This window comes from Hyla sarda, chromosome 2 (genome assembly GCF_029499605.1).
Source record: "Hyla sarda isolate aHylSar1 chromosome 2, aHylSar1.hap1, whole genome shotgun sequence".
In the NCBI taxonomy this organism is placed as follows: domain Eukaryota; kingdom Metazoa; phylum Chordata; class Amphibia; order Anura; family Hylidae; genus Hyla; species Hyla sarda.
In genome coordinates, this window is record NC_079190.1 from 310,408,900 (window position 1) to 310,435,890 (window position 26,991).

The window sequence follows — 26,991 nt, forward strand, 5'->3', positions numbered from 1 at the left end:
TAATCCCCACCAGAAGACAGGAGCTCTGATTGGCTAATAGTGGTGAATAGCTTTCCACCAATCAGAGCTCCCCTCTCCCGGAGGCGGGGATTATGAATCGTGACATCTGTATACAGGAGCCGGCGGCAGCGCAGTGGAGTCACATATACCGCCGACTTTTTAAGTTAATAAATGCAGATCGCAGCGGGTCTCTGGAGAATGACCTGCTGCGATCTGTCCTTCAGCCCGAGGACTACAACTCCCATCATGGACAGAGTCTGTCCATGATGGGAGTAGTAGTCCTAACAGTCACAATAGAGTCCCGCAGACAGGGGATGTGCGTCTCTCAGCGCTCCGGTACTACAACTACTCCCATTATGGGACAGATTCTGTCCCATGATGGGAGTAGTTGTAGTACTGCAGTGCTGAGAGATGGCTCCTGCATCCCCCACCTGCATCTTCCACCGTCTGCCATTTTCTACGAGTCCTTGCTAGCACTCTTAGGTTTAGACTACTTTACTTGCAAAAAAGCGCAATTGCGCAAAAAAAACCATCTACTTTTTTTTTGCGCAATTGATAAATACCAGTCCACTGGATTAGGTGGTGTACTGTAGACCAAACTGGTGACAACTTTAGAAAACTGTCCACCAAGAAAAACGCAAAATTTGTAGACGTGAAAAATGGTCTAAATGCAATGATACATGTCCCCCCATAGTGTTTCTGGATTTTGCCAAAGTGTTTGATACTGTCCCTCACAGACGTCTGACAGGTAAGTTAAGGTCCTTGGGCTTGGAAACTTTAGTTTGTAACTGGATTGAACACTGGCTCATGGATCGTACCCAGAGAGTGGTGGTCAATGATTCGTACTCTGATTGGTCCCCGGTAATTAGTGGTGTACCCCAAGGTTCAGTACTGGGCCCACTGTTGTTTAATTTATTTATCAATGATATAGAGGATGGTATTAACAGCTCTGTTTTCTCTCTTTGCAGATGACACCAAGCTTTGTAGCACGGTTCAGTCTATAGAGGATGTGCATAAGTTACAAGATGACTTGGATAGACTAAGTGCCTGGGCATCCACTTGGCAAATGAGGTTCAATGTGGATAAATGTAAAGTTATGCATCTGGGTACTAAGAACATGCATGCATCGTATGTCTTAGGGGGGATTAAACTGGCAGAGTCACTGGTGGAAAAGGATCTGGGTGTACTTGTAGATCACAGACTACAGAATAGCATGCAATGTCAGGCTGCTTCTTCCAAAGCCAGCAGGATATTGTCATGTATAAAAAGAGGCATGGACTCGAGGGACAGGGACATAATACTCCCCCTTTATAAAGCATTGGTACGGCCTCACCTGGAATATGCTGTTCAGTTTTGATCGCCTGTTCATAAAAGGGACACTACGGAGTTGGAAAGGGTGCAGAGACGCGCGACTAAACTCATATGGGGCATGGAACATCTTAGCTATGAGGAGCGATTAAAGGAGTTACAATTGTTTAGTCTTGAGAAGAGGCGTTTAAGGGGGGATATGATAAACGTATATAAGTATATAAATGGCCCATACAAAAAATATGGAGAAAAACTGTTCCAGGTTAAACCCCCCCCAAAGGCACTCCCTCCGTCTGGAGAAGAAAAGGTTTAGTCTAAAGGGGCGACACGCCTTCTTTACCGTGAGGACTGTGAATTTATGGAACGGTCTACCTCAGGAACTGGTCACAGCAGGAACAATTAACAGCTTTAAAACAGGGTTAGATACATTCCTGGAACAAAATAACATTAATGCTTATGCAGAATTATAAAACTACATCCCTTTCCCTTATCCCCTTACACCCTTCACTTCAATTCCCTGGTTGGACTTGATGGACGTATGTCTTTTTTTTCAACCATACTAACTATGTAACAGTCACCAATCAGTAGAAAGCAGGGCCAGCGTTAGGGCGGGGCATCCCGGGCAATTGCCTAGGGCCCCCATCCAAAAGGGGGCCCCTGAAAAGCTTTAGGGCATTACTAACAATACTCCATTTTGCGTAAAATCGCAGCATTTTTTTTTCTGTGATTTTACTGCGAATTTGTGCAAAATGCAGTATTCAGGGCCTAAGGCACTAACTCCTCCCCCTGTCCTGACCATTCTGGAGGAGCGCTGCTTGCGCTCCACTTATCAGACGTCACCAAGTTCGGACCCCTCACATCCTGCTCACGCTCCCCTGCTCAGGGTCCCGGGCGATCACTGCCATCACTTTTTTCCCCCCCCTTCTACTATGTGCGGCCCTGCAGGGCTGAGGAGGCCAGGGGCTGCTGGGAGCCCCTGCTGTCCTGACCCTGGCGCAGAAGCAAGACAGCCTCAGCCAACCCGATCTCCAGCAATCATCTCCTGGGGGTAAGGAGAAGCTATTGTATATATGTATGTGTATTGTATGTGTGTATGTGTAAGATTTTGTATGATGTGTGTGTGTGTGTGTGTATATATATATTTATTATGTGTGCATGATAGATTTATGTCTATGTATGATCTGTGTATGTGTGTTAGATGTATATCTATGATGTATGTATGATGTGTGTATGAGGTTTGTTACAGTGTGTAACCCCAGTAGTAAGGAGATTACATGAGGAGGTTTGTTACAGTGTGTCACCCCAGTAGTAAGGAGATTACATGAGGAGGAGGTTTGTTACAGTGGGTCACCCCAGTAGTAAGGATATTACATGAGGAGGTTTGTTACAGTGTGTCTCCCCAGTAGTAAGGAGATTACATGAGGAGGAGGTTTGTTACAGTGTGTCACCCCAGTAGTAGGGCAATTACATGAGAAGGTTTGTTACCGTGTGTCACCACAGTAGTAAGGAGATTACATGGGGAGCAGTTTTGTTACAGTGTGTCCCCCCAGTAGTAAGGAGATTACATGAGGAGGAGGTTTGTTACATTGTGTCACCCCAGTAGTAAGGAGATTAAATGAGGAGGGGATTTGTTAAAGTGTGTCACCACAGTAGTAAAGAGATTACATGAGGAGGAGTTTTGTTACAGTGTGTCACCCTAGTAGTAAGGAGATTACATGAGAAGGAGGTTTGTTACAGTGCCATCCCAGTAGTAAGGAGACTACGTGAGGAGGAGGTTTATTACAGTGTGTCACCCCATTAGTATGCTTATTACATGTGAAGGGGGCTTGTAACAGTGTGTCACCCCAGCAGGGGCCACTGGGAGATGACATCCCGTGCGTGTGCCCATAGGAACGGAGGCGCGGAGCCTCAAGCAGGAGGAAGCCCGCTGGCCAGCATGGTAAGTTGCCAGCAACACGTCATCTTCAGTGCTCCGACCACTGAAGCAGGGCAATACATAGACATACAGCCTCCAGCCATACACTGTATATGGTTGTAGGCTGTATGTCTGTGGGGGAATATACTGCCAACCTAAGGTGGGGGAACAATACTGCCAACCTAAGGTGGGGGAACTATACTGCCACCTAAGGTGGGGGAACTATACTGCCAACCTAAGTTGGGGGAACTATACTGCCAACCTAAGGTGGGCGAACTATACTGCCAACCTAATGTGGGGGGAACTATACTGCCAGCCTAATGTGGGGGAACTATACTGCCAACCTAAGGTGGGGGGGAACTATACTGCCAACCTAAGGTGGGGGGAACTATACTGCCAACCTAAGGTGGGGGAACTATACTGCCAACTTAATGTGGGGAATATACTGCCAAGCTAATGTGGGGGAACTATACTGCCAACCTAATGTTGGGGGGGGGGGGGGACTATACTGCCAAACCTAATGTGGGGTGAATATACTGCCAAACTAATGTGGGGGAACTATACTGCCAAACTAATGTGGGGGGGGGGGACTGTGCTGCCAACTTAATATGGGGGGAACTATGCTGCGTACTTAAAGGGGTAGTCCACTGCCCCAATGTTCTGAACATTTTCAGCAGGCCAGGGATGGGTGAGGCAGGGGAAGGGGGTGGCAACATCTGGAGGCACAAAATGGGTCGGGTCACCGGTGGATCCACAGATGTTTCTGGCACGGAAATTCCATTTTATGTGCCCGCACAGAATGCATGGCTGTCTATGAGACGGCGCATTCCTGTGCAGTCCTAGTGCCGGCATATTATGTCGGTGTCCTGCAGTTTGTGGAATATGTGCACGGAGATTCCCCATGTGGACATTCTGTCTGTGAACTTAGCCTTATAGTATATGTGGGTGCTATTACTGATAGGTAGCATTGAGATCACTGTTTATCTGTGTGCGGTGACTATTACTGTATAAAGAACAAGGTTACAATATAAGGTTAGGGCTGTATGGCAAAAATGGGTCGCGCAGTCATAGAGCGCCATGTTGTTCTCCTTGAATTGTGCTGAATCTCAGCTAATGTAAGTAAATGTGGTCACACAGAGAAATCCAGCACAAACCAGTTCTTGCTCTTTGGGGGGTTTATTAAACCCTTAAAACAGCATCATAAAATGTATGGCTTCCTGTGACCCTGTGGTTTCCTGTGACCATACATGTTATGATGCCGTTATGTGCTGGATTTCTCTACGTGTCCTTACAAGTTGCTGTTGCTCCACAGCTGTCCGTGCGCTTCGCTCTTGCAAAGGGGGGAGCTGAGCTGATCTATATATGGGGTCACGTGGTGACCCCCAAATTACCACAGCCACAAATTCATCCTGGATGGAATTATTACGTTTCTCATGTTGTAGTCACAGCCATTTGTGGTTTGCAGCACAGTCTCATTTACTCGCATTAGCCGAGATGCAGCACATTTCAGGGGGCGCAGCATAGTGATCTTTGGTCACGCAATCTGGGGCCCCATTTTTGCCCAGGGCCACACTTAGTCTAAAACCGGCCCTGGTAGAAAGTGTACAGGCCTTTGCTTTGAATGACTTCAGCACATCTGATGCCACAGGACATCATTAGTCTCTCACACTGCTCTGGTGTGATTTTGGTCCACTCTTCCAGTCTTTTTCACAGTTCTGTGACTGTTGTGGGTTTCTTGGTCATAACTTTGTCACCAAGGATTTTCCAGAGGTTTTCTATTGGGTTTAGATCAGGACTCTGGGCTGGCCATTTCATTGGCTCAATCTTTTCAGTTTCAAGGAACTGCTTTACCCGTTTTGCTGTGTGACAGGGAGCATTGTCCTGCATGAAAATTGCTGGCTGATTGAGTGAGGAACACAAGGAAGGAACCATGTGCTGTTGAAAAAGGTTCTGATACACACTTGCATTCACTCTGCCATGTAGCTGTATGAGAGGTCCAACTCCTGAACTCCTGCTGCAGAAAACATTCCCCAACTAATGATACTTTCTCCTCCACCTTTTACACACTTTTGGTTCAGTCTTTCTCCAGTTTGTCAACTAACAATGTTTCCCATCAGACCCAAATAAATTAAACTTGCTTTCATCACTAAAATGAACTCTGGACAACGTCTCCTCTGTCCACACAATATGCTCCTCAGCAAAGGTGAGTAACGCCCCCTCCATAGACTTGCATTGAGGGAGCATGGTTGTGATGTAACTAGGGGCATGGCTGAACCCCACAGCACGAAAACAGCGTTCAGAACATTTAGTTCTGAACGCTGGCCAGAGGAGTACCACTTTACAGCAGAACTGTGCACTGTGCATGCAGCTTCACAAGCATATTCTTGGTCACAGTTCTGCTTTAAAGTGATACTCCTCTGGCCAGCGTTCGGAACTACCGTAAATGTTCTGAACGCTGTTTTCGTGCTGTGGGGGTTGGCCACACCCCTAGTTACATCACAACCATGTTCCCTCAATGCAAGTATATTTTAGGCATACTGTTACAGATAAATTAGGCTGTCATATTTTAAAGGGGTACTCAAATTCAAATCAACTGGTGCCAGAAAGTTAAACAGATTTGTAAATTGCGTCTTTTTCTTTCCAGCACTTATGAGCTGCTGCATGTTCCAGAGGGAGTTGAGTTGTTCTTTCCAGTCTGACCACAGTGCTCTCTGCTGCCACCACAGGAACTGTCCAGAGAAGGAGAGGTTTGCTATGGGGATTTGCTCCTACTGTGGACAGTTCCTGACACGGACAGAGTAGTAAGCAGACAGCACTGTGGTCAGACTGATAAACAGCTCAACTTACTCTGGAACATTCAGTAGCTCATAAGTTTAATAGAAGTCATTTACAAATCAGTTTAACTATCTCGAACCTGGAGAAGACAGGCCTCCGTTAGCTGCACTGCTCCAGCTCCTCCGGGCCCCTACTCCCCCCCTCATCCTTCCTCCATCCCCGGCTGAATGTCGGGTGAATGCCGGCTTCTGGTGCCGACCCCCCTGGACTTACCGGACCTCTTAGCGAGGCCGGGATGAGATGAGGAGCTGATTTACATGAAGGGGGCAGGTTGGTGGACGCTGCCGGAGAATCCTGTGGGCTCTGTGGAGCTATGCTGACGTGATGGCTGGGGATGTGGGACAGGTAGGGGAGCGCCCTGAGAAGTATGGAGCTCCCTGTTGGTGAAACGCTGTAGCCCTGGGAGATGGTCAGCTATGGTTGAAGCTGTGGAGCTGACAGGCAGCACTTGCTCCTCCTGGCTCCTTGACTGAATGCTGTGCATAATCTTTTGCAGACCAGGAATTACAGCTGGGGAGCTGGGAATTGACTGGGGAAGGGGTTAACTGATGTGGCCTTCCCCTCTCTTCCTCTCCTCCCCACCCCCTGTTCTTCTGATTTGGGCTTTGCTGAGTAATCAGTCAGAGGACTGGAGAAGATATGCTGAAGCTGAAGACTGAAGGAGGAATAAAAACATCTTGACCCAGATACTGAAGGAGACACAGCTCTGTAACGCAGGTTTAAAGGTGCTAAAATTACAAGTTGGGGCCCTTTCTACGGATATTATGCTAATCCATGAGGACATGAATACTTTGCGTGCCAGAGTGGGGCAACAGAGAAAGCTATCCCCGATATTAGTCAGGACTTGATCAAACGTAAACAAGAGGTGGTGGAGACAAAGCAGGAAATGTCCTTCCTAAAGCAGAAGCTGATAGACTCAATCAAGGAGATCAAATATCCGTTTTTTAGGTCTCCCTGAGGGTACTGAGGGGGCTCACCCCTTGGGATTTATCCATAAATGGCTGCTGGACAAGTTTAATCATTTATGACTATCGCCACTTTTTGCCATCGAGAGGGCACATCGGATTCCAGGGAAAAATCTCCCCCCGGGGGGCCCCCCTCGTACCTTCCTAATAAAAGTGCTCCTGTCATCTGATAGGAACACAATTATGAGAGAAGCAAGATCTATGCCTGACCTTGACTGTAACGGTGCTAAAATCTCCTTTGTTTCCGGATTTTTCAAGAGACACTCAGCTAAAACGGGTGGGATTTAAAAATGTTAAGAAAAGACTGCATGAAGTGAATATTAAGTTTTCACTTTTGTTTCCCACTAAACTTAGGGTGGTGTTTAGAGATGAGCGAACTTACAGTAAATTCGATTGATGACTTTTCCTGCATAAATTAGTTCAGCTTTCCGGTGCTCCGGTGGGCTGGAAAAGGTGGATACAGTCCTAGGAGACTCTTTTCTAGGAATGTATCCACCTTTTCCAGCCCACCGGAGCACCTGAAGGCTGAACTAATTTACGCAGGAAAAGTCATCAACTGCCGAGCAGAGAAGTTTGTGATGAATCAAATTTACTGTAAGTTCGCTCATCTCTAGTGGTGTTTAAAGAAAAGATAGAATTTTTTCATGGTAGCGACTCGGTGTCACAGTGGTTAGCTCAACAGAGAATAGAATAACCGATACAATTGATTCGTTTTCTAGGATATACCTAGTAGCTTTTTGTATGTATTCAACTTCATTTATGTAATTGGGGGGGGGGGGGGGGGATGGGCGGTAGGTGGGTTTGGAGTTGGGGGGGTGAGGAGTGGATAGGAGGATGGTCAAGAGTCTTGGAGATAGATATTCTATGTCTAAGGCTGGGTTCACACTACGTTTTGTCCCATACGGGAGCGCATACGGCAGGAGGGAGCTAAAAGCTCGCGCTCCCGTATGTGACCGTATGCGCTCCCGTATGTCATTCACTTCAATGAGCCGACCGGAGTGAAACGTTCGGTCCGGTCGGCTCATTTTTGCGCCGTATGCGCTTTTACAACCGGACCTAAAACTGTGGTCAACCACGGTTTTAGGTCCGGTTGTAAAAGCGCATACGGCGCAAAAATGAGCCGACCGGACCGAACGTTTCACTCCGGTCGGCTCATTGAAGTGAATGACATACGGGAGCGCATACGGTGACATACGGGAGCGCGAGCTTTTAGCTCCCCCCTGCCGTATGCGCTCCCGTATGGGACAAAACGTAGTGTGAACCCAGCCTAAGACAGCTTGGGTTGGTGGGTTGAGGGGAGGACGTCTGACTCTCAGGGGGGGCACCCTTTTTTTTTCTCTCTCTCTCTCTCTCTCTTTTACTAATTAAATGATTACATTTCTTTCTTGGAATGTAAGAGGTCTGGGTGATAGGATTAAGAGATTTGCAGTATTTCAACAGATATCCAGACATTTGCTGGCAATAGTGGGGCTTACTGAGATGCATTTCTCCAAAGACTCCAGTGGATTGCAGACAAAGAAATGGGCCGGTATTCAACTACATGCATCATACTCTACATATTCATGGGGGGGGGGGGGGGTGTCACTGTTTATTCATAGAAAAATTTCATTTGCATTGGATAGGAAATGTATAGATCAATTTGGGCCAAAGGAGGGATATACATGTTCTAAAAAGTCAAATAAATCTGCCTCGAGAATTGATATGTGCATGACTATCTTGACAGGTAGCAGACTGGTAACGAATATTAAAAACGCATCTCGATCAGTATCCCATCATGTTATGCAGGTACTGGAGGTAGATTTGACTGGTAGTAAGCCCACAGGTAGAAGGAGTTTTAGGTTAAACCCTCACTGGTTAACTATAATGGAGAGAGATGAGGGGCTGGCGGTAGATATATCCCAATTTTGGAGGATAAACTTAGGATCGGCAAGTACAATTGTGGTCTGGGACACTTTGAAAGCCTACATATGGGGGGTTTTGTTTAAATATATATCGTATCTGAAAAAGGGGTTCAGTGGAAGGGAAATCTTGCTACTGGGAAAAGTGGAATCACAGAGGAAGGTATATGAAAGTTTAAAAAATGAGGAGAATTTTGTTCGGCTTAATGATGCACAAGATGAGCTTGCTAGGTATCAGGTAGAGAGGGCGCAGAACCGGCTGTTTTTCTTGGGGCAGAAACAATTAGCTGAGAATGGTAGGCCCTCAGCACTTTTGGCAACAGTGATCAAAGCTCAAAGGGGGAGATCTGGATTAGATAGTATTATGAACCAAAGGGGACAAGTAATTAATGATCCCCAGCAGATACAACAAACTGTTGTCTCCTTTTTCTCAAATCTATATACCTCAGAGTTGCAAGCATCAGAGATGCAAATTGAAGAATACTTAGATCATATTGCTCTCCCCGAGCTTACTGAGTCAGAGAGAGAGCATTTGGATACATTAGAAGAAATAGTTGAAGTTATAAGATCTTCCCCTTCAGGTTCAGTGTCTGGACCAGATGAGCTCCCATTTGAGCTATACAAAAGATTGGGAGAGGTCCTTGGGCCTATTGTGGGAGACAATTGGAGAATCTATCTTTAAGGGTAAGCTGCCACCCTCCATGTTAGAAGCTCAAACTGTTCTTATTCTCAAAAAGAATAAAGATCCCCTCAAGGTAGAAAACTATAGGCGAATATCTTTGTTGAATGTAGATGCCAAGATTTTTGCGAAAGTCTTGGCAAACAAGTTAAAGCGGGTAGTTGGCCTTCTGGTCCATACAGACCAGACGGGGTTTTTGTCAATCTTGAACAGACTTTTGTTAATATACAGTCTGGTGTGGGGACCTCCGCTCCATCCTATCACTGGACGCCACAAAAGCATTTGACAGGGTGGAGTAGAGGTTCCTCTGGATTATGTTAGGTAAATTTGGGTTTGGCCCATGCTATGTGGGTGTGATTAAACTGCTGTATTCTTGCCCGTCTACTAGACTGTCATTGGGTAGAGACTTAACAATGCCATTTGAGCTTTTAAGGGGCACCCGACAGGGCTGTCCTCTCTCCTCCCTTCTATTTGCCCTCTATATTGAACCGCTCGCTGCGATATTGAGAAATATGCAGGAGTTGAGGGGTTTGGGAATTGGGGGGAGGAGGACAAGATTGCGTTATATGCGGACGACTTGCTGTTATACGTGCAGGATCCGATGAGGACTGTACCTAGGCTGAAACAAGTTTTTCAGGAGTTTGGAGGGAGATTGGGCTTGGATTTAAATTGGTTGAAATCATACGTGCTCCCTATAGTTCATAGGTTAGAGAAGTCTGAAGTGGGAATGCAGGTAGTGGGCGAGTCGGGCTCCCTTGATTATTTAGGAATTAAAGTTACGCTTGACCCTTTAGATTATGCTAAAGAGAACCTAAAACCTTTGTTGAATAAATTTGGGAAAAAACTGGATCTCTGGAATAGGTGGGCGCCTCTTGAGAAAGGAATCATCCGAAACACGTGTCGAGGTTTCAGGATCATCACTGGGAAGCCGTCAGCATGTCACAATTAGGTACAGTTTTTTATTTGAGATATTGTTCTCCGATGTGCTGACTATACTTATACTATAAGACTATATATTGGTAATACCGTTATTTCTGTAGATATCCCAGTGATATCCTGCTTAGCTTTGTGTTGGGGTTTTTTTAAGGGTGGGTCATTTTATGGGTGTTTTTTCTACCTGTTTTGTATATATTAATAAAGATGAAACTTTGATTATATCTTTGGGCTAATTTTGTAGGTTTTGTTTATTAATTATTAGCCGTGTTGGGCTTGTAGGTAATATATTACTCTGGAATAGGTTGCTGCTGAATATGGCCGATCGGATGGCGATCCCCCATTTGGATAACTGATAAAATGGTTCACTCGAGTTGATAAGCTAATGAATACATTCTTGTGGGGAAGGAAAAGAGCAAGATTAAAATATTTAGAATTGGTAGCCCCGAATGAAGTAGGGGGATGTGCCTTACTATCCTTTCGGTTACATTTTCTGGCCCGAATATAATCTGCCCTTAAACATAGGAAATGGGAATTGGCAGGAAAATCAAATTAGATAGAGATATAGAGGGCGACCTAGTAATATTACTGGAATTGGATGCTTTTTCATCCTCCCTTTCCTAGGCTCAGTGCTTTAAGTGGGCCAGAACACGACGGTACTCAGTACCACCACTTCCAAAAATGCCTCTTGACAGTACCAGCACCTCTCCGTGTACCTGAACGCTAATTTGCACTGTTTTAATCCTTTGGCTGCGCGTTCAGCACTGCCCGGGGTGCCGCGGGATTTTGCCATCAATTTATTTATTTATTTTTTCATTTCCCGCCCGGCCTGCAGGCCTGAGACTCACGGTGCGCAGGGGGGGGGAAGGGAAGTATCTGTGCACTTTGCTGTGCCTGCGCACACAGCGTCCCCCTACATCTCCCATCGTCTCCCTCCCCCTCCTCCCTGCGGCCCTGTCACCTGTGCCATTGTAGTGATTCGTCCCCCTCCCCCCAGCGGCACAATGAGTGCCCTGCCGGAGCCCTGGCTTGGTGCTCTGCCAGAGAGGGGAGGAAAGTGGAAGCTCCGCCGGATTCCTGTGCCGGTGTAGTGAAGATAAATGGCTTACTTAAGTTATCTACCCTTTCCACCCCTCTGTTACCCCTTCTTAACCCTGTCCACCCCCTTCACTGCTGTCATCCATGTCCACCCCTCTGTTACCCCTTCTCAACCCTGTCCATCCCCCACTCCTGTCATCCCTGTCACCCATGTTCACTCCCCCAGTCTGCCCCCCCAGTCTACCCAGTCACACATATCTACCCCCCAGTCTACCCCGTCACCCATGTCCACCCCCCTATTCACCCCGTCACGCTTGTCCACCCTCCTGTCATCCATGTCCAACTTGGCCACCCCTTTGTCACCCCTGTCCATTCCCCTGTCACACATGTTCACCCCCCCCTGTTTACCCCTCTGACCATCCCCCAGTCTACACCTGTCACCCATGTCCACCCCCGTATTCACCCCTGTCACCCCCGTCCATTCCCCTGTCACACATGTCCACCCCTCTGACCACCCCCCAGTCTACACCTGTCACCCATGTCCACCCCCCTATTCACCCCTTTGTCACTCCTGTTCACCCCTCTTATAACCGCTTGTCCACCCTCCTGTCATCCATGTCCACCTTGGCCATCCCCCTATCCACCCCTCTGTCATCCCTGTTCATCCCCCATTGTCCACCCCTCTGATCGCATCCTTGTCACCCATGTTCACCCCTCTGTCCCTTTGTCACTCCTGTCACCCATCTACACTCTTCTATACCCCTTTGTCACCCATGTACACTCCTCTGTCACCCATGTACACCCCCCTATGCCCCCTGTCACCCAATGTACACTTTTCTACACCTCTGTCACCCATGTACACCCCTCTATCACCCATGTACACTCTTCTACACCCCTCTATCACCCATGTACACTCCTCTATACCCCTCTGTCACCCATGTACACCCTTCTGCCACCCATGTACACCCCTCTACACTCCTGCCACCCATGTACAGCCCTCTACACCCCTCTGTCACCCATGTACACCCCATATGCCCTGTCACCCATGTACACTCCTCTATACCCCTCTGTCACCCATGTACACCCTTCTGCCACCCATGTACACCCTCTACACTCCTCTGTCACCCATGTACAGCCCTCTACACCCCTCTGTCACCCATGTACACCCCATATGCCCTGTCACCCATGTACACTCCTCTATACCCCTCTGTCACCAATGTACACCCCCATTGTCCACCCCTCTGATCACATCCTTGTCACCCATGTTCACCCCTTTGTCACCCCTGTCCCCACCTTGTCACTCCTGTCCACTCCTGTCTCCCATCTACACTGTTCTACACCCCCCTATCACCCATGTACACCCGTCACCCATGTACACCCCCTATGCCCCCTGTCACCCATGTACACTTTTCTACACCTCTGTCACCTAGGTACACCCCTCTGTCACCCATGTACATCCCTCTGTCACCCATGTACACCCCCCTATGCCCCCTATCACCCATGTACACTCTTCTACACCCCTCTATCACCCATGTAAACCCCTCTATACCCCTCTGTCACCCATGTACACCCTTCTGCCACCCATGTACACCCCTCTACCACCCATGTACACTCCCATGTACACTCCTCTACACACCTGTCACCCATGTACACTTTTCTACACCCCCTCTGTTACCCCCTTTACACCTATACGCCCCTGTATTCCTCTCCTCTTGTAAATGGGGAATCTGGAGGCTGATGCTGATAAAGTGTGGAGCCTAATAGGTGTTTTACAGGTTTAACAGTGAAGAATTGTGGCTGGAAGAAACAGTCATGATGGCCCAGACCAGATGGAGAAGAGAAGGGAGCGACACTGATTTTAGAAGATGTCATTCGTGAGTTGCTGTATAAAGCAGCACTGTAAACTACATACCCACAGATAAATAGATATTGGAGGAGATTTATCAAAACCTGTCCAGAGGAAAAGTTGCCCACTTGCCAGAAAGTTAAATAGATTTGTAAATTACTTCTATTTAAAACTCTTAATCCTTTCAGTACTTAATAGCAGCTGTATGCTACAGAGGAAATTTTTATTTTTTAATTTCTTTTTGTCTTGTCCACAATGCTTTCTACTGACACCTCTGTCCATTTCATCTTTAACAAGGCCTCTGAAAAATGAAAGACGCGATCTGATTGGTTGCTGTGAGCAACTCAGCAACTTTTCCTCCAGACAGATTTTGATAAATCTCCCCCATTGTGCATTGCGTAATCCTTTTTTTTTTTTGCTCGTCAACTTCGGGGTGCCCGGTGAAATTTTTTTCCCCGCGGTGTGCCTCGAACTGAAAGTACAGTACCGGCACTTCTTTTGGGCCACTTAAAGCACAGCCTATGCTCATATGTTGACTAAGGGGTGGAATTATTTAAGAAGAAAAATCTGTAAGATAACAGGGGGGTACGAAATTCACACCCATTTGGCACAATCCAAGGCTGAGTGAATTCCTGATGGTTCCTGATCCAAGGTTCTGGGAAGCAGAGGGATTAGTGAATTGCAACTCATTATTGGGGTGAACGGCTTGAAATCCTTTAGAGAGTTTCAGGAGGAATTTGGGTTACTGTTGCTGTATATTTAGCCCAGCAGCCTGCACCTGCAAGCCAGGTTTTTACAATAGTTTGAATCAATAGTGCTGGCCAATTTATCCTTTGGTTGGGTTACGGAAGTAGATTTAGATTTTTTTTTCAGATACAAAGTGCATATAGATGCACTAAAGAGGTCATTTTGTTCACAATTAAACACCACACTATATTTGATGAATTAAGAACACTGGAAGTTTCAGATAAGAAAACTATGGTTAGATTATACAAAGAATTACGATGTGAAGTCACCAAAAATTTAAAAAATAAATGTTACCCCTTGTTGCAAAATGCCAGGTTTATATGGCACTGCGACACAGGAGGGTTATGAAGCAAGCTCAGGAGCTGAGCTCGCATCATAACCGCACAGTCCCAGCTATAAGAATCACAGTTCCGACAGATGTCCGACATCAACTCTTTTGGCGCGGCGATCAAAGTCGGCCGGGTATAAAGTGAAAGCTTCCTGACTGCTCAGTTGGGCTGATTGGGACCATCGCGGTAAAATCGCCATGTCCCAATCAGCTAGGACGCAGCAGAGGGGTGCCTTACCTTCCTCCTGTGCATCCGATCGGCGATTGATTGCTCGTAGCCTGAAATCCAGGCTTGAGCAATCAACCGCCGATAACACAGATCAATGCATTACAATGCAAAGGCACTGATCAGTGTATTGAATCAATGTACTACATGTTATAGTCCCCTATGGGGGCTATAACATTGCAAAAAAAAGTGAAAAAAAAAGTTAATAAAGATGATTTAACCCCTAATAAAAGTTTGAATCACCCCCCCCCCCCTTTTCCTTTTAAAAAAAAAAAACTGTGTAAATAAAAATAAACATATGTGGTATCGTCGCATGCGTAAATGTCCGAACTATAAAAATATATTGTTAGTTAAACCGCATGGTCAATGGTGCACACGCAATGGGTCACTTTTTATACCATAAAAAAAATTTATAAAAAGCGATCAAAAAGTCAGATCAAAACAAAAAACTTGTAAATTTTCCTGCATGCAGTTATGATTTTTTTCAGAAGTAATACAAAATCAAACCTTTATAAGTAGGGTATCATTTTAATTGTATGGACCTACAGAATAAAGATAAGGTTTACAAAATGGCGTTTTTTCTTCCATTTTGTCGCACAATGATTTTTTTTCCCATTCACCATAGATTTTTGGGTAAAATTACTGATGTCATTAAAGTAGAATTAGTGGCGCAAAAAATAAGCCACAATATGGATTTTTAGGTGCAAAATTGAAAAGGTTATGATTTTTTAAATGTAAGGAGGAAAAACGAAAGTGCAAAAACGGAAAAACTTTATGTCCTTAAGGGGTTAAAAAGGCACTGGGATTAATCACAGACTCACAATGGAAGGCAGCGCTTAGAAACGTCGCTACTGTCTCAGTAAAGAACACTTCTAGATTATTTCTATAAAAAAATTTGCATGGGGTATATTACACACCGGTATGTTTAAAGAAAATAGGTCACTGGAGAGATGATCAGTGTCCCAGATGTAGGGTAGAAGGAGCAGACTTTGTGCATATTATCTGGTCATGTCCTGAGATTAACAAATTCTGGCAGGAAGTATTAGGGGAAATTAAAACTAGAATACAGCTCGAAATTGAATTTACTCCTTTACAAGTGTTGTTGGGTATTCAAGAAGGGAGTGGAGAACAAGGGGTTCTTCAGAAAAAAACTTTTCTTTTGTGCTAAGTTGCTTATTTTGAGGGTCTGGCTGTCTTCAAAGGTTCCAAATAGTGGGCATTGGAAGAATGTGGTTGATAAAATTATGAAATATGAAATATTAGCGAGGAAAGGGGGGGGGGGGAAGCAACAGTTAAGGATAAGGAAGACTTGGTACGGTTGGAAAAGAGAATAGAGAGAAATAAATGAACAAATATGAATTCTGAAATATCCTATGTAAAATTAAAAAAAAAAAAAAAATGTTGTCCTTCCCGGGAGTCGGTCATATGGGGCGGGTGGTTGGGGTGGGGAGTGTAACGGGTTAAAGATTTTGGATTATTCTATGTGTCTTTATGTATATGGATGGAATATGTTGTTGAAAATAAAGATTTAACTATCTGGAACCTGTTGCTTTAAAAAAAAAAAAAAAAAATTCCATCGATGTACCCCTTTAAGAATCTGTCTAGATCTGCCTTAGGATACACAGACAAAAGTATCTCATAAATATCATTTAACTAAATCAAACTTACATTTATTTTTAATTTTTTAACAATATAATAAAAAGAGGAGTTGGGGCTCACACTAATATTTTGAATGAAATGTATGCCGAGGTTTCTGTGTTACACGTAACCCCACGTGTAAAAACTGAATACAATAAAAGGAAAAGGGTTGCAGACCTCAAGGTTTATACTTACTGAATGTGGAAATGATCACTGGGTTTATAATAAATGTATATAGTGGTTAAAATGTGCAATGGAATAGAATGTGCAGACTAGTTGTATAGATAACCAAAAAATGTTTATTGATTAGTTAGATAAATGGTCTAAGCGGGGCCCTTGCTAGAGACCAGTAATAAAAAACAAATTAGTAATGAAACAATGTATAATAAAATATAGAATAAAATAATATTTTTTAGTAGCCACCTCTGTATAACTTGGATTATATTTGGTCAAATCCAGCCATTTCTGTTATCTGATTTGTATTATCGGCAGTCTTAGAATAACAGAAACGGCTGGATTTGACCAAATATAATCCAAGTTATACAGAGGTGTCTGCTAAAAACTATTTTATTATACACCATTCTTTCATTACTAATTTGTTTTTTATTGCTGGTCTCTAGCAAGGGCCCTGCTTAGACCATTTATCTAACTAATCAATAAACATTTTTTTGTTATCTAAACAACTAGTCTGCACATTTTATTCCATTACACATTTTAACCACTATAGACATTTATTATAAACCCAGTGATCCATTCCACATTCAGTAAGTATATACCTTGAGGTCTGCAACCTTTTTCCTTTTATTGTATTTTTTTTTTTAACACCTTAGGGACTCAGCCTATTTTCACCTTAACGACGCAGGACATATATTTACATCCTGCGCGACTCCCGCGATACAACGCGGGGTCACCGGTACCCGCGGCTAATACAGGACATCACCAATCGCGGTGATGCCCTGTATTAACCCTTCAGATGCGGCGATCACAGTTGACCGCTGCGTTTGAAATTAAACTGAAAGTATCCCGGCAGCTCAGTCGGGCTGTTCGGGACCGCTACGATGAAATCGCGCCATCCTGAACAGCTTACAGGACACTGGGAGGATCCCTTCCTGCCATCCTCGATCGGCGAATGACTGCTCCGTGCCTGAGATCCAGGCAGGAGCAGTCAAGCGCCGATAACACTGATCAATGGCATGTTAATGCATGCCAGTGATCAGTGTAAAAAATCAGTGTGCCCTCTATTGGAGCTATAACACTGCAAAAAAAAAAAGTGAAAAAAAGTCATTTAACCCCTTCCCTAATAAAAGTTTGAATCACCCCCATTTTCCCATAAAAAAAAAACAATGTAAATAAAAATAAACATATGTGGTATTGCTGCGTGCGTAAATGTCCGAACTATAAAAATATATTGTTAATTAAACCGCACGGTCAATGGCGCACACGTAAAAAAAAATTCCAAAGTCCAAAATAGCGTATTTTTGGTCACTTTTTATACCATAAAAAAAATGAATAAAAAGCTATCAAAAAGTCTGATCCAAACAAAAATGGTACAGATATAAACTTCAGATCATGGCGCAAAACATGAGCTCTCAAACCGCCCCATATGCGGAAAAATAAAAAAGTTATAGGGGTCAAAATAGGACATTTTTAGACTTATAAATTTTACTGCATGTAGCTAGGATTTTTTCCAGAAGTACAACAAAATCAAACCTATATAAGTAGGGTATCATTTTAACCGTATGGACCTACAGAATAAAGATTTTACCGAAAAATGCACTGTGTAGAAACGCAAAAGTTACAAAATTGCTTTTTTCTTTCAATTTTGTCGCACAATGTTTTCGTTTTGCCATGGATTTTTGGGTAAAATGCAAAGTAGAATTGGTGGCGCAAAAAATTAGCCATCATATGGATTTTTTGGTGGAAAATTTAAAGGGTTATGATTTTTAAAAGGTAAGGAGGAAAAAACGAAAATGCAAAAGCTGAAAAACGCTGAGTCCTTAAGGGGTTAAGGACTCAGCTAATTTTTGCTTTTTCCTCCTTCCCTTCTAAAAATCATAACACTTTCAATTTTGCATCTACAGACCCATATAAGGGCTTTTATTTTGCGTCACCAATTGTACTTTGTAATGCCAACTTATTTTATAATATAACCCGGCACAAAACCCCCAAAAAAATTTATTTGTAGAGTGAAACGAAAATTTTGTAAATTCTGGGGGGCTCCCGTTTCTACGCAGTGCTCTTTTCAATAAAAATGACACCTTATCTTTATTCTGTAGGTCTATATGGTTACAAGGATACCCAATTTATATGTTTTATTTTAATACTTAAATTATAAACTACATGCACCAAATTAGTATGTTTAAAATTGGCAACTTCTGACCCCTATAACTTTATTTTTCCGTATACAGGGCAGTACGAGGGCTCATTTTTTTGCGCCTGTAGTTTTTATCGGTACCATTTTTTGTTTTGATGGGGCTTTTCTATTGGTTTGGTATTTTTTTATGAGTACGCCATTGCCCGTGCGGTTTAGCAGACCTTATATTTTTTTATCCAAATTTCTTTTTATTGGAGTATAAAAAAAAAAAAAAAAAAAAGGATAACACATACAAATAGTCATAGCAATGCCCAAAATAACAGAACAACAATACATATTATAAGGCAAACAAGGAATGAGGGAAATTTGGAAGGTGGGAATCAGGAGGGGGGGAGGGAGGAGGAAGGGAGCAAGAAGGGAGTTAGGGAAGAGACTAAAAATAAAAACAATAGTACACCCGGTAGAAGTGTGCATATGTCGATTGGACATATAAAAACTCTGGCAATGTTGGTATTTAGGTATCAACTACGAACATCTCAATAATGAAATCTTAAAGACAGAAATAGACGTGTCATGTCCCTTGGAATAAGAAACAATGAGATCAGGTGGAGTTGCTAAATCCAGAGTGCAGCCATTTGTCCCAACGTTGAAGAAACTGCAGTTCTATCCCTGTACGGGCTGCCACCAGCCTTTCCATAGAACATGAGAAGTCCACTTTCGCCACCAAGTGAGAGATATCGGGGATCTCTGTAGATTTCCACAAGGTGGCAATGATGGTACGTGCGGTGGTGAACACGTCAAAGGCAATGGTGCGAGAATCCTCAGGAAGATCTTGAAGATGGAGGGAGATCAATGCCATGCCTGGATTTTGGTGTACGGGGAATTGAAAAGTTTGCGAAAGCATTTCATAAACAGAGTTCCAGAATGGAGCAATGACAAGTCCACCAGACATGAAAAAAGGTCCCCAATTGAGGGCCACACCTCCAAAACTTTGGGTCGGAAGTAGGGTACATGTGAGCCAAACGGTCAGAGGTATAATACCATCTATACCATATCTTACGTGAAGACTCCACATGGTTAGAACATTTAGACAGCTGAAAAGGTAGGGCATAGACAGAGGACCACTGATCTTCGCTAATAGAGGTACCCAAGTCCTTTTCCCAGGATGATTGTAAAGGAAACGATTCGCTACTGAAATCCCTCCTTTTGTACCTGTATGTCTGTTGAAATGTGATGTGTATAGCATGTCCCCCTCATTGTCAAGCCAGGTGTGATAAGATAAAAGATGGCGTAACTGGAGATATTTATAGAAATCTCGTGCAGATATCAAGAATTGAGCCCTAATGTCATCATAAGGTAAGAGAGTCCCCTGATTGCAAATATCCCCCAGGCACCCGATACCCCTCTCAGACCAATCAGAAAGGACGGAAAGAGGAGTGGAAGAGAAGGAAGTAAGGGAGAGGAGATGGGAAGATAAGGCGAAGAGCCACATATCAAGACTAGCAGAGATAAATGGGCTGAAGGTTGGAATAGGAGATTTGGCGATTGCCATTTTCCACAGTAATAAACGCAAGGAAGGGACTATGGCCGCCTCCATAGCAATCCATCTAGCATCTGATTCAGACTTCAACCATTGGTGAAGACCAACCAGGTGGGCTGCTCCGTAGTAATTAAGTAAATCAGGACAACCCAGGCCCCCCAATTTGGCAGGAAGGTAAAGCAATGTGGCCGATACTCTTGCCCGCCGCCCCTGCCAAATAAATCGCATGAGATGTAACTGAAGACGTCTAATTGACACCAGCGGAAACTTCACCGATAAGTTACGGAACAGTAAAAGAAAAAGGGATGCAGACCTCAAGGTATATACTTATTATATCTGGAATGGATCACTGGGTTTTTAATAAAAGTATATAGTGGTTAAAATGGGATATATGTGTAATGGAATAGAATGTGCAGACTAGTTGTATAGATAAAACAATTTTTATTGATTAATTAGTTACATAAATGGTCTCAGCAGGGCCCTTGCTAGAGACCAGTATTTAAAAACAAAATAGTATTGAAACAATGATGTAAGATGTGAGCAGAGAAAGGAATATCCAGCGCAGACTCTTTGTGCAAAGGAACTTCTTTTATTGGCTAAAATGCATGTTGCTATAGGATACAGCAGGGATTCATGCGGTGTGACGCGTTTCAGCCCGTTGGGCCTTAGTCATACACATAAAACAATTTTGTGTGAGTCTGCTTATATATGCTAGGTGGAAGTGACGACACAACAGGTGACGCCTCTACCACACCTGCACATGTAATTGACATCACCGTACAGTGTTAAATATATATACTACAAAATAAAACATAGTACATTGGCGATGCCTTAACTCAACTTGGATACTCAGGATTTGTCGTATAAAGAGCTTATATATAGATACCAAAAACTTTCATAATCATGAGTAATCACACAGAGAGAAAAAATATATATATAATAAAAACAGACACATTAATATCCATAAAATTAGATGGGAGAACATGTGACTTTGATATTTTTTGACTTGGGTAATCTCAAACAAAATACTTGAGGTGTAACAGGTTATTGTTGATGAACATGAATAATCGCTGTGGTATAAAGCAAAAGTCTGCGATAAAAAATGGAGGAAAGTTATTTTTACTAAACTTAGAAACCATATTATTGCATATAGAATGGAAGTACGTCGGTTTGCATAAGATAAAGTATATATGTAAAGAAATATAATTTTGAACGGACTTCCACTAATAATGCAGTATGGTGTCAAGTCGTCTATTTTAATTTTATGGATATTAATGTGTCTGTTTTTATTATATATATATTTTTTCTCTCTGTGTGATTACTCATGATTATGAAAGTTTTTGGTATCTATATATAAGCTCTTTATACGACAAATCCTGAGTATCCAAGTTGAGTTAAGGCATCGCCAATGTACTATGTTTTATTTTGTAGTATATATATTTAACACTGTACGGTGATGTCAATTACATGTGCAGGTGTGGTAGAGGCGTCACCTGTTGTGTCGTCACTTCCACCTAGCATATATAAGCAGACTCACACAAAATTGTTTTATGTGTATGACTAAGGCCCAACGGGCTGAAACGCGTCACACCGCATGAATCCCTGCTGTATCCTATAGCAACATGCATTTTAGCCAATAAAAGAAGTTCCTTTGCACAAAGAGTCTGCGCTGGATATTCCTTTCTCTGCTCACTACTTACCTGGATTAGTCCAAATCCAATCCGCGCGCTTACAGGAGTGAGCTGGCACCTTTGCTTTTTGCTTCAATGATGTAAGATAAAATAAAATAATAGTTTATAGCAGCCACCTCTGTATAACTTGGATTATATTTGGTCAAATCCAGCCGTTTCTGTTATCTGATTTGTATTATCGTCAGTCTTAGAAGAACAGTAGCAATTAGAATAACAGTAGCAATAGGTGTAATCCAGGAAATATTGTAACAAGTATGGATCCAGAGATACTGTAGCAAGTAATGATTATTGGTGCTACTGCACCACTCACCGCTCTGTTTGGGTCGAGATGGTAGCCCCTGGTGTGCTGGTGTGCAGCCGGCACAATAGATGTGTCTGCGCGGTGTGTCCCGAACCTCCTCCGGTGGGGCACAGATGATTGCTCGGTCTTACATATGGAATCACAGCAAACAGGCAGGTTGGTGAGTGGATGCAGGTGATGCTTGTATGCGCAGCAGTGTGCGCACGTCCTGAACAGTGGTCCCGGCAATGGGGGGGGGGGGGTTCCAGCTGTTGCCAATGTTGGTAGTGGGTAATAGTTCCAGAGGTGGTCTGTGTGAAGTAAGTACAGGGCTAGACGCATTTCGGGAAGACCCCTTTTTCAATAGCTGATGTACCCCATGTTCTGTGGACATTTATATAGTCTGTGTACTTTGAATTTGGCGGGAGTTTGCTGTAAGCCGTGGACTAGATTGCTGGCTTGTTTTAAAACATGAAATGGATTAAATGGAAGGGATAATACAAGTTCATCTATTTACAACTGGTCTGATTATAATGAATGGGTGATTGATGTATAATAAAGTGATATGTGACCTATATGTACTGAGTTTTCTTTGGATATTGTGTAAGATTGTTTGGATGTGATAGGGGGGTGTTATAAATAGAATAAAAATGTGTAAAATATGAATTTTTATGAATGTCTGGATCCATACTTGTTACAATATTTCCTGGATTACAACACCTATTGCTACTGTTATTCTAATTGCTACTGTTATTCTAAGACTGCCGATAATACAAATCAGATAACAGAAACGGCTGGATTTGACCAAATATAATCCAAGTTATACAGAGGTGGCTGCTATAAACTATTATTTTATTTTATCTTACATCATTTTTTAAATACTATTTAGTTTTTAAATACTGGTCTCTAGCAAGGGCCCTGCTGAGACCATTTATGTAACCATTTTTTTGGTTATCTATACAACTAGTCTGCACATTTTATTCCATTACACATATATCCCATTTTAACCACTATATGCTTTTATTAAAAACCCAGTGATCCATTCCACATATAGTAAGTATATACCTTGAGGTCTGCAACCCTTTTACTTTTATTGTATTCACTTTTTACACATGGGGTTACTTGTAACGCAGAAACCTCGGCATAAACTTCATTCAAAATATTTTTATTATAAGTTACGGAACAGGTAAAGTATACTAGGCAGGAGGAACATTTTCACTACAGCTATGCGAACGGACCAGGAGAGAGGGATATGGGAGTATCATGTGATGTCTCTGGAAAGCTGGGTGAGTAGTTTAGAAAGATTGGAAGGGACAAGAGCAGAAGGAGAGGGAGTAAGGAAGATACCTAGATATGTGATACCAGCGGAAGCCCATTGGAAGGGATAATGGCCCAAGAGGGATTGAATGTCAGCAGGCTCTAATTGTAGGGGAAGGATAGTGGACTTGGGAGATGTTGAGTTTATAAAGACTGGCAGCACTAAAGAGGTCAATGAGGGAAAGTACATGAGGTAGGGAAACAAGAGGGTGAGTCAATGCGATCAGGACATCATCAGCGAAGAGGCTAATTTAGTGTTCAATTCCACCAACTTTAATCCCCATTATTGAAGGGTCGCTTCTGACTTTTTCAGCAAAGGGTTCCATGATTAGAGTAAATAGAAGGGGGGAGAGGGGACACCTCTGACATGTTCCGATATTTAAAAGGGTGAGGATAATGCTCTGGAGGTGAAGACTTTTGCCGAGGGAGAAGTGAACAAGGACATCAGAGCCAGTATGATGGGAGGGGGAAACCAAACTTAGCCAGGACAGCTCTCAAAAAACCCCAATGCACCCGGTCGAACACCTTCTCCGCATCCAGTGAAAGGAGCAGAGAAGGCGTTTGACTTCGGTGAGCTGCTGCGAGGACATTCAGGATTCGCCGTGTTCCATCAGCGGACTGACGGCCCTTGACAAACCCCACCTGATTACCGTGTAGCAGGGAAGGGAGAATCTCAGCAATGCGGTTAGCCCATAATTTGGAGTATAGCTTGATATCTGTGTTCAACAGGGAAATTGGGTGAAAATTGGGGGTTGCCATGGGCGGTGTACCAGGTTGCCATGGGCGGTGTACTAACATTTCAGCTGGGGCAGTGCTAGCTATGTGATTAAAAAGGGCAGTAAGGTGGGGAACAACCAAGGGCGCGTGTAATTTGAAGAAGTCATTAACTAGGCCATCAGGGTCCAATTTAGCATTTTTTAACCCCCCAATCGCATTGACCAACTATAGGGAAGAAAAAGGGAGAGAAAGAGAGTCACAGGCAGCAGGAGTAAAAGTTGGTAGCGAAAAAGAGTTCAGAAAGTCAGAAATGGAGCTAGAAGTAGGCACTAGGGGAGGCAGATGAAGAGAGGTTATAGAGAGAAACATAATGGCGTTGGCTATGCACTGTGGATCGAATGCCTTAAAGCCATCAGGTAAAGAGATATCGGCTATGCGACTGCGAGCCTTCTGCACTTTAACTTGCCTAGCCAATGCCTTCCCTGGTTTATTCGCAAGCCAATATGTGTTCAACCAAAGACATCTAAGTGCAAGATCAAATTTAAAGAGATCCAAAGCATGTAAAGCATCAGATATTGTGGAAATCAGGAGATCAGGATAGAAGGCTACTTTATTGTGTCTATGCAGGTCAACGAGCTCCAATTGTAAGGCGAGCCTTTTTTTCTCTCACTTGTCTTCCGTGGTGGGCAGATTGACTAAAAATTGTGCCTCTGATGGTGGCTTTGAATGCGCACGACTATGTGCACACATTCCCTACCGACCCCGCATTGCAGTCAAAAAAGGATGTAATAGCCTCTTGCAATTTTGGGAACTTTGTCGGGTGCTAGAGAACATACGAACTAGCACGCCACAATGACTTCCTCGGTGAGAAGCAGTTCTCCTCTACCTTAACCCCTTAAGGGCCAGGCCTATTTTGGCCTTAAGGACCAGATCCATTGGCCTTCAAAATATCATAACTCTTATATTTCCATCCACAGACCCATATGAGGGCTTGTTTTTTGCGTTACCAATTGTACTTTGTAATTACATCACTTATTTTACCATATAATGTACGGCGCAACCAAACAAATATTATTTATGTGGGAAAATTGAAAAGAAAACCGCAATTTAGTAAATTTTGGAAGGTTTTGTTTTCACGCTGTACACTTTCTGGTAAAAATTATATGTTTTCTTTATTCTGTGGGTTAATACAATTAAAATGATACCCATGTTATATGCTTTTCTATAACTGTACCGCTTAAAAAAAATCTCAAACCATTTTACCAAAATTAGTATGTTTGAAATTGCCCTATTTTGACCACCTATAACTTTCTAATTTTTCCGTATATGGGGCGATATAAGGGCTCATTTTTTGTGCCATGATCTGTAGTTTTTATCAGTACCACTTTTGCTTAGTTTTTAGTTTATTAATTTTTATAAAATTTTTTGGGAATAAAATGTGACAAAAGCAGCAATTTTGGACTTTACGTTTACGCCGTTCACCATACGGGATAATTAACAATATATTTTAATAGTTCAGACTTTTACACACGCGGTGATACCAAATATGTGTATTAATAATTTTTTTACGCTTTTTTGGGGTAAAATGGGAAAAACTGACGTTTTACTTTTTTATTCGGGGAGGGGATTTTTCACATTTTTTTTACACTTTTTATGTCCCCATAGGGGACTATTCATAGCAATCACTTGATTGGTAGTACTCTTCAGTGCTCTGTATAGGACATAGCACTGCTCAGTGTTATCAGTGATCTTCTGCTCTGGTCTGCTTGATCTTAGACCAGAGCAGAAGACCCCGGGAGACGGCCGGAGCCAGGTGAGGGGACCTCCGGCCGCCATGCTGGATGATCGGATCCCCGCGGCAGTGCTGCGGGCGATCCGATCATCCATTCAAAGTATCGCACTTCTGCAGATGCCATGATCATGGCATCTGAGGGGTTAATAGCGGACATCAGCGCGATCGCGGATGTCCGCTATTACCGGCAGGTCCCTGGCTGCTGATAGCAGCAGGGAACTGCCAGGTATGACGCGAGCACCGCTCCGGTGCTCGCGATCATGGCGGCACGTAAATGTACGTCATGGTGCGCTAAGTACCACGTCACCATAACGTACATTTACGTTCATTGTCGTTAAGGGTGATAGGTGTATGGTCTGACCAAGTGAATTTGAGGGTTTGAAACAGAGCGGAGGAGAATTTTGTTAACTTGAAAAAAATAAATGTATGTGGGTATATACGGAATAGGGATGTGAAAAATATGTGAAATCGCAGCTACTAGGATGGTGAATTCTCCAGACATCGAACAATTCTTTACGGGAGATTGTGTGAAAAATAGGAGTAGGTTCAGTGCAACAAGTCAAGGGGGTAGAGTCCATAGACGGCCACAATGTAGCATTAAAATCGTCCACCACAAGAAGACGAGGAGCAGCACCGGAGCTCGCCACCTTATACATGTTTAATAAAGGCATGTAGTTTTCTATTCGGGGCATACACTACTACTAAGGTATATGCAACTGTATTGAGCAAGCAATGTACAATAACATATCTGCCACGACTGTCCGCCTCCACCACCGCATCTGAGACTACAATAGTATTTTTCATAGCGAGGGCAACCCCCCCGTTTCTTATGAGAAGCGTGTACAAAAAAATTTGAAGGAAAGCTTTATGATGCAGCCTGGTGGAGTCTAGTTCCAACAGGTGCGTCTCCTGCAAACACAAAATATCCGCTCCCAAACGTTTAGCTTCAGCCCATACAAGAGATCTCTTGTAAGGGGAATTTAG

At 43.4% G+C, this 26,991-nt stretch overlaps 1 protein-coding gene across 1 annotated transcript in view; it reads right to left on the bottom strand.

Moving 5' to 3' along the window:
• The window catches only part of SCUBE3 (signal peptide, CUB domain and EGF like domain containing 3), a 1,482,089-nt gene that overhangs the window by 1,404,845 nt on the left and 50,253 nt on the right, over nt 1-26,991 (bottom strand). The window lies entirely within an intron of this gene.